Source organism: Echinops telfairi, unplaced genomic scaffold, assembly GCF_000313985.2.
Source record: "Echinops telfairi isolate 266 unplaced genomic scaffold, ASM31398v2 ScPeMD7_7409;HRSCAF=8447, whole genome shotgun sequence".
NCBI classification, from domain to species: Eukaryota; Metazoa; Chordata; class Mammalia; order Afrosoricida; family Tenrecidae; genus Echinops; species Echinops telfairi.
Genome location: NW_022111309.1, coordinates 18,049,235 through 18,058,242, shown reverse-complemented (window position 1 = coordinate 18,058,242; position 9,008 = coordinate 18,049,235).

Genomic DNA, 9,008 nt, shown 5'->3' with positions numbered 1-9,008 from the left:
CATTCTGGTTTCGGTAGTTCCTCGCAGTTGCCTTGCCCTTGGTCACTCCCTACCAGTCCTCCCATCCCCTCCCTACCATTGGTTTTGAACCATTTGTTGTTCCCTAAAGCTGTTTTTGTCTCATTTAAAATCACTAAGGTAAGCTTTAATCATATCACATGAATTGTGATGATTTTATTTGTATATAGTCTTTATTATTAATCAGTTACAAATTTTCTGGTTACTGATAACTATGTAACTTTTATTTTAAAAGTGTGATTTGTGTTTATTGAAGTTCTGGTGTCATGAATGGATGAAATCCAACTGCAGTCACCAAAACGCTCTGTTCAATCAGACACACACGAGGAAGTGGCCCGCTGAAAGGCTAGTGGAAGCTCCCAGATTTCCATGATGCAGCGGGAGTCCAGAGATGCAAACCCTCCCTGTCCTGCTGGGGAGAGTCCTGGGTGAAGTGTCTGAGAGGAGTGTTGTGGGCAATCTACTCAGGAATGATATCTCTGTCCACTTCCATAGGTGAATCCTCATTGATGTTGAGAAACAGTGGCATGGAGTCTGAACCCTACCATACCCTGCTTTTGCTCAAGGATCCTCCAGATGCCCACCCCATTAAATCCCCCAGTTATACTGTCAATCTTTTACTGAATCTGTTCTAGACCATGTGTTCAACTTCCTCCCAGCATGGTGCATAGGTGTCTCCTGAAAGCTGAAGTAAAATAAAGTTAAATTTAAATTATATTAATTATTGAATTACATTTGTATTCAAATTAAATAATTAAATACAACTATTTAAATTAATATGCACCTATAAAATTCTGACACAGGTGCACTTTTAAATGTTTGTGAGGGCTGGGGACAATTTGCAATCAAAACACAAGGCAAGCAGTAGGCAAGAGGTTTGCTCAAGTGACGCACCACTCCTTACTCTACACAAGGTAGCACAATGTTCCAGGCCCTCAAATGTGTCCTCTGAAGCCCATCACCTGTTTTGTACTGATTCCCAGCCAGCGTCTGAGGACGTCAAGGACATTAAGACAAGCCGGGTTTTGAGATACACAGGACAGCTCCGATGGACAACTATGGCTTGAGGACACTGTGATGTGCTTGCTAGTTCCTCCTGGACTGAGCTAACTTTAGGGTAATCCCAGCCACCCTCCCCTCCCAATACCCTTACTGGGGACAGATTTGCATCGTGGCTGAGAGATCCCTCATCTTTGCCTTGTCCCTCTGTGTGTATCTGACTCCATATGTGTCCTTCTGCTCTTTGGAAATGGTACCCTGTTTCCTCCCCTTACAACGCAAAGTTTCTAATTCAGTGGTTGATACAAACCCTCACATCAAGAGAAGCTTCAAGGGAAACTGTAAGATGGAGAGGAACCCAGACACTGACAGGAAGTCAGCTCTTAAATTCCCTCCACACTGTCTGCCAGAACTGAGCCCTGTGCCTGAGAGACCTGAGCAATCCCTGAAGTCCATACCTTCCTTTAGGGAGGTTTGTGTACAGACTCTTACAGATTCCCTTTTCCGTGTCTCCATTATTGAAATAGAAGGTTGTGTTATCAATGTTGAGGCTGTCCATTTGAAGATGCAAAATGTTCTTGGCTTTATTTCTAGTGACTGTCAATCAGGTATTCATCGTGTATAGGTAGGATATGGAATAACTATTACTCACTTCAGGCACTTCATGGAATTGGCTGATGACATCCATGCCATCACTGCTGGTGATGGGTCCACAGGTTGGACAGAAGAATCTCAGAGGTTCCCTAGTCTGCCTCAAGTCTCCCAGAGCATACCAGCTGCATTGGAGGCATGCAAACACAATGACATCCTGATCAGGAAAACCATCACACACTGTTTCACTCTCTTGTTCAACACATTTTCTTTTCCTTTTTAGTATTGCCACAAGGGAATCTCAGGTCAGTAAAAATTCCACTGTGACTTATGTATAATAATACCTTTCCAGTGAATGGGGAGACCTGGGCATCCCATGGGGTGTGTTCTCTCGCCTAGAGATGAAGGACTGGGTTAGTCTGGTTTTCATCAGCAGAATACCGTGCCGCTGTGTGTCATTCACTGTAAAAATAGCTGAGGGGCAGATACGAGTGTCCTGGAGGAAGTATCTGGCAACTAAATATGTGGGAAAATATGATTTCTTATTATTCCAGGTAACTGTAGTGGTTAAATCACACAAAGACCAATATAAACAGAGGACACCATCTGACTTTTTTCACCCAGAAGATAGGCCCTCTCATCCATAATATACAAATACCAAGATGTACAAACTAAGGACTCCAAAAAAGGAAGTTATTGCTACACGTAATAAACTATAGCAGCTGAAGGGGAAACAGATGAGGTAAAAACAGAAGGTCTAGCCTGGAAGGGGGTCAGGAATTTCTCCTGGGCACATATTGCCCCTGAGGTAGAAACGTGGATGGTTTTAAGGCCACACCTCAGACCTAGGTTCACAATGTTTCCCTAAGAGTGATGCACTCATAAGATGAGTTAATCACCTCTCATTTTAGCAAAACTCCAGACAAAACTTACAATCATCAGATATAATAACCCTGGAATCCAACTAACAGTGCTTACGTGCAGATTTGTTTTTCCCCCTTGTAAGACCAATACCAAGAGAGAAAGAAAAACAACAGAACATCACTAGAGGCCGAATGTCTTTGGCATCCCCACCAAAGAGAACTTCCACAATGATAGCCCTGAATTGAACCTCTAATACCATTCCCTCCTCTGATCTTGCTTTTACCACTTGTAATCATTAGATCCTACTCTGAAGCCCATTACTCTGGAATAGCAATCACCTGTGCCTCCCACACCGGGGATTTTCAGCGTTAAGTTCAACAGAGTCGTTTGGTTCCTTTGAGAACACCATTGCAGGAGACTCTACGAAATTGAAGTAACCCCTGGGACACTGCTGATTGTCAGAAACTATTTGCCATTTCCCACTCCTGCTATCTGACAAGTGTCCAAATTTGAGTGGAGCCTCCACTGCAGGTGTTTTTGCTTCATTGGGGTGTGTGTGTGTGTGTGTGTGTGTGTGTGTGTGTGTGTGTGATTGTCTAGGTTCACTCATGTCTATGTCATAATGTGCTTTGTGGTCTCTAGTATTTTTTAGACATGTATTGCATTCTATTGTGTGTATGTATTGACGTTTTTATATTTTGAGTCAATGATTGTCAGGAAACCTCACAAAGTGATGGAAGAATACTGTTAAATTTTCAGCCAATAATGTTAGCACTTAATAGTTACCTTTTCCCAGTCTCCCATTTCCCCTGAGTCTGATTGGAAAGTATTTATCTGAGCATCATAAGAACTCTGATGCAGGGACCCCTGACAGAGGCATTTCCTGTCTTTAAGGGATAGGCTGTTTGTTGCTGTAGGAGAGACTATATTCTCCCGTTACTATATACTTTTTGAATTCACAGATAGCAGGATTAGGCACAGAATTAATATTTTTAAATCGGAGTGAGATTCCCTAGGGAAACTGAGATTTAGCAGAATCCGCAGAAACCAGCCTTGAAGCTCCAGCTACACCTATTCCTGGGTGTGAGTCCTGCACTCTGTGGGTCCTGAGAACCCACTGGAGATCCCTGTCCTCCCTGCAGGGGAGGTTTGTGTCTGGGCTCTCACTGACTTCCCCCCATTGTGTGTCTCTTGCATAGTAATACATGGCCGTGTCCTCAGCTTTCAGGCTGTCCATTTGAAGATAGAGTGTGTTCTTGGAGTTGTCTCTGGAGATGGTGCATCGGCCCTTCACGGAGTCAATGTAGTATGTACCACCACCAGTATTAATACCAGAGACCCACTGCAGGCCCTTCCCTGGAGCCTGCTGGACCCAATTCATGCTATGGCTATTGAAGTTTAATCCAGAGGTTACAAAGGACAGTTTCAGAGAACCCCAAGGCTTTCTCACATTGCCCCCATACTCCACCAGCTGCACCTCACATAGAACACCTGCAAACAGAGAGGCACTGTGATTACTTGACACACATACAAACTAAATCACTCACCATTACACACACACACACACACACAGCAAGGTACACAACATTTACCATGTAAAATGACCAAAATAGAAAGCCAAGGTTACTGCAAAATTCATTATGTGTCCTCTGGACTAGCTCCTGGGCATGGAATGGTAACAGCAGAGACCCCGAGACTGGACTGTCCTCTGAGATTTCCCACATCAGGGGCTGTGGCTGGTTTGCCAGCAGGCAGAGAGCTACATTTGCATGTCAACTGATATTTAGAAGCAGATGAGTAGAGAATAAGGGCAAGAGTTCTTCCTCAGAATCAGAGAAACACAATCACTCTTAAAGGAGAACAGAGCTCTTAAACAGGTTCTTTATCAAGCATTGCTTTAATTGTTACACATTATTAAGTTTTTATGAAAGTAATTTTCAATGTATAAGCTTTATATGACATACACAGCAGCCTTTGCCATCTGAGAGTTCACAGTGCATCCCCTCTGGGTCCCCTCAAGAGCTGGATATGCATGATGACAGTGAGCAGCTCTATTATCCGTTTCTTGTGTGGGGACATTATTAGATTCTTTTTCGCCTTTCAAGGAATTTCCCCAATTTAGTGATATTTTTTAACTGTGTGTATGAAGCTGTTCATAAAACATGCCCATAAAACCTGTGGAATGGTGTCTCTTCTCTGGTTTCTGACCTGGAACATTCCAGTCCCCTTTCTTTTGTCATGATCAGGAAAACTGGGTCTTTATCATTTTAATTCGTTTCTCCTTTTTCATTTTATTGGCTTATGAGTTAGTTATAATTGAAGGGTGGAGGGATAAATGGCTCAGTGAGCCTCGCCTTTCTAGTTCTCGGGTCTCTTGCTTTGTGATGGTCAGACCAGGGTGCAGCTACCTTAGCAGTTCCCTGCTTCAGCTGGCAAGGCTCACTTCCTGCAAGACATCCCCAAGGAGAAGCCACATGGACCTACCCCATTGCAGCCCTGGGTGCTGGAGCAGCCGTGTGGATACCCCTGCCAGAGCTGAGATGCTTACACATTCACTGATTCGGCTTTCCTCCTGCAGTTGGCATCATAGTGTGTGTTTTGTGAGATGGAAGAGGACTTTGTGAATTGATGTTGTATATATGGGTTAATGTTGGACTTGTGGGCTTGGGCTGTTTCCTTGATGTGCACTTGCCCTTTATATAAAACTCTCTCTTATACATGAGTTTCTGTGAATTTGTTTCTCTAAAGTACCCAGACTAATACCGCTTACTTATTATGTGCCTTTTGTTTCATTTATGTGAGTTTTTATATTTATTACTTCCTACCCACCCACTCCTGCCCTGCTAACCTGTGATATGGCATGTTCATCTGTTTCCAGCTAATCATTAGATAGAAACTGAGGCAATTAATTCCAGAGTCAAATTTCTACATCATACTGATGTGTGTGGCTATGAATCCCCAATGAAGTTCTCTTCACTTGAATCCCACAGTGTGTTATGTTGTGCTTTCATTTTTGTTCATTCCAATACAGCCATCCAGGGTATACAAAGCATTAAATACGTGGCATAGCTATCAAGGATACAAAATTCATATTTGTATAAAAACAGGTATGCATGCGCGCATACAATTGTGTGTATGCATAAAGTCTACAAATGAATGAATATTTCGTTACCTGTAGTGTTTTGTATTAAATATTTAGAAAGAGGGGTTAATTTGGAGAACATAATTTGAAGGGAATGTAAATCCTAGATGATAACAGGAAGGTCCTTTGCATTGGCCCGAGAAGTCTTGCCCTTGTGCTTTTCACAACCCACGTGATCCCTATAGACCAATTCCATTACTGCAGGAACATTTATGTTTGTGACAGCACTGAGGACTCTCACTGTTCCTCTCACACAGTAATGGACAGCTGGGCCCTCTGGTTGCTGAGCTCAGACGCAAGAGAATTGCCTGTAGATATTCTTCTGGAGCTTGAGCATCAGTTCCTTAGGGCTTGGAGGAGGTTTTCTGCTACTACAATATAATGCTAACAATTAGTCCAATCTCTTCTGCGGGCTGTGGCAGTTCCAGCTCTAGAAATATGGAGTCATGAGGCACAGCTAAGCTTAGGTAGAGGATCTGTGAGGGATTCATCACTCCTGGGTCCAAATATTGGACCGCCAGCAATGGCAAAGTAATCACTGATGACAAGTAATGGAAACCTCATTATGACAACTCATTTTTAAAATCTTGACACTAGAGAGAAGTAACCACTAGAAAGAAGAATATTCACAGGAAATTCATGATGATGGGCAAGGTCTGTGGATCCTACAGAACCCTCTCCATGAGGATAAGGTTTTTTATAGGTTTGAGATTTTGCCTGGAAAATGATCAGGTGTTCTGTATATTAGAAGCCCCAGGAATAAAGTAGAGAAGTTTCCAGTCTTCTCAGAAACCAAAAAGAGAAAGTCTGACCTCACCATCTTCTTTGTGTAACACTAACACCACACTCACTGCCATGAAGTTGATTCTGACTCATAGTGATTCTGTAATATGTTGGGGGGAAAAACACACAGCAAAAGGAAATGTGTAGCATGTTAACAAAACGACTCTTGCTGAGAAACAGACAGAGTGTGCATGAAACTGAATGGGGTCTGTTTTACTTGGATCAAGCCAGGACTGAGTCAGAAGTTTCCCCAGGGTAAACTCCTGGGAAAAAATGTGGGTGTGGTTTACAGTTTTAGATAAGTGTGCCAATAAGTAAATGTATAGGAGTATGGATGTGAAACAGATTTCACAGGGACCAGCGACAGTCATGAATATGCATTAGGGTGAGGTTATGATTCTTAACAAGATAGGGTGTTTTGTACTTCTGGGTTCCAAATGTCTTCTTATTTTGTCTGGTGATGTCTTTATGGTGATTTTTGGTTCCTTGAACAAAGTCCTTCTGATCCATCTGATTTGTGACCAGAAGGTTGGGAATGTCTTTTATGGACATGTTTGCCTGGCGAGTTTTGGTCAAAAGGGATACTCATTTGGTGCAATGGGATATTTTTCTGTGAGGAAAGCATTCAACAGAGACAGGGTATCAGGAACAAAAAGGCAGAATAATTATAGGCAATAAAGGAGGTATCCCAATGTCCTGTGGCAGCATAACATACCCTAAGGGGAGGTTCTTTCGGCAAGCTGTGGAATTTACATTGTTACACAGGATTAAGCAGGTTGGGAAGTGGTCTCAAACAGACAATGTTCACCACAACAAAAGCATCATCAAAAAAAGATAGCAGTAGGGTGCATCACAGAAAGATAAGGGCAAATTTTCTCTGGAAATAGCACACAGTGAAATTCAAGCCATAACATATCCCATTAAGCGGGTTGCTCTCAGAAACCCCTCAGTATTTCCTCTCAACATTCTCTGAATTGGTCAATGCACGCACATCACGTCACCCCATTTCTTTATCTGTTTCTGGCGGGGAAAGAATGATCTCTTTCAGTAGAACTGCCACATAGAGTTTCCTAGGCTGAACTCTTCACTCCAACCACATCTTTAGGGTTGACTCTACTTTTAAAAGTTATTCCATAGTCTCATGTTGTATGTCTTTAATCTTCTGACACTGTGCCATACAATGTTGCTGCTATTCATAAATTCTCAGTGGTTCAATTTTCAGCAGAGGACTATTTCTTTTTCTTAGCTTGAACGCTCTGATAAAATCTGTCCAGCATGTGTGGATGACTTGAAATACCAATTTCAGAGCCTAGAGAAGCACAGAAAGCTCACAAAACATGTAAAAGGACACCTAGATGGGTTCTCTATATCAATGTCTGTCTGTGTGTGTGTGTGTGTGTGTGTGTGTGTGTGTGTGTTTGGAGTAAAACATTTGTGACCTTTATTTGCTGATGTGGGACAACTTAAATTGAGAATCACAGAGGAGAAGTTGTATAAGTGATGTTACAGTAACAGGATTACAATTAATGAGATGAAATTAAATGTGTATGAATTTTTGACTGCAAACCTGATAATCTAGAATGTAAAACTTTAGCAAATTCACAATAAAACACTATTTATTTATTAACGGTTTATTGTTAAGTCTAGGTTTATGTTTCAATGCATTATTTTGTATCAGTAACTTAAGCAACTTTTCATAACTCTCTATGGCTTGATTTGCCCCCTCTCCCCACCCCTTCTCTGTCTTGAACACTGTTATCTTCCCCTTCAGTGAAGCTAATGGCTGACTACCCTCTACACTATTATTTCTCTTTCTCCCACAAAGTCCCACAAAGTCTCCACTTCCTTCCAACAAAGTCAGTAACAAAAGAAACAAGAATAAAGTGTCACAACCTGTAATGCCTATGGCCTTGAGTGTACAACTTAATAATTCTCCAGCTTAAGTGGAAGGAAAACCACAGCCCCAGGCAGGAAATACCTCACCACACTTGTGTCTGCCCCCTGAGGATGGTCTAGTGGGGCATGAGCACCCCTGGTTGCCCCACCCTTCACTGTAAGTGAGGTTTGTGTCTGGGCTTACACTGAACACACTTCACTGTGTCTCTTGCACAGTAATACATGGCTATGTCCTCTTGTTTCAGTCCATTCATTTGCAAATAGGCAATGCTTTTGGCATTATCTCTTGAAATGGTGAATCTGCCTTTCACAGATGAAGCATACTCTGTCTGACCATTGGCTACATTTCTAATATAACCAACCCACTCCGGTCTCTGTCCTGGAGACTGCAGGATCCAACTAATCTAATAGTCACTGAAGGTGAATCCAGAAGTTGCACAGGAGAGTGTCAGAGACCCGCCAGGCTTTCTCAGATCGCCTCCAGATTCCACCAGCTGCACCTCACACTGGACACCTGTAAACACAGAGACTCTGTGATAATATCACACACACATGCACACACACATACACACCCACACACAATGATACACACAACCACACAGTAATGTCCTTTTTTTTTTTTTTCTCTTTTTTAACATTTTATTAGGGGCTCATACAACTGTTATCCCAATCCATACACACATCAATTGTGTAAAGCACATTTGTACATCGTTTC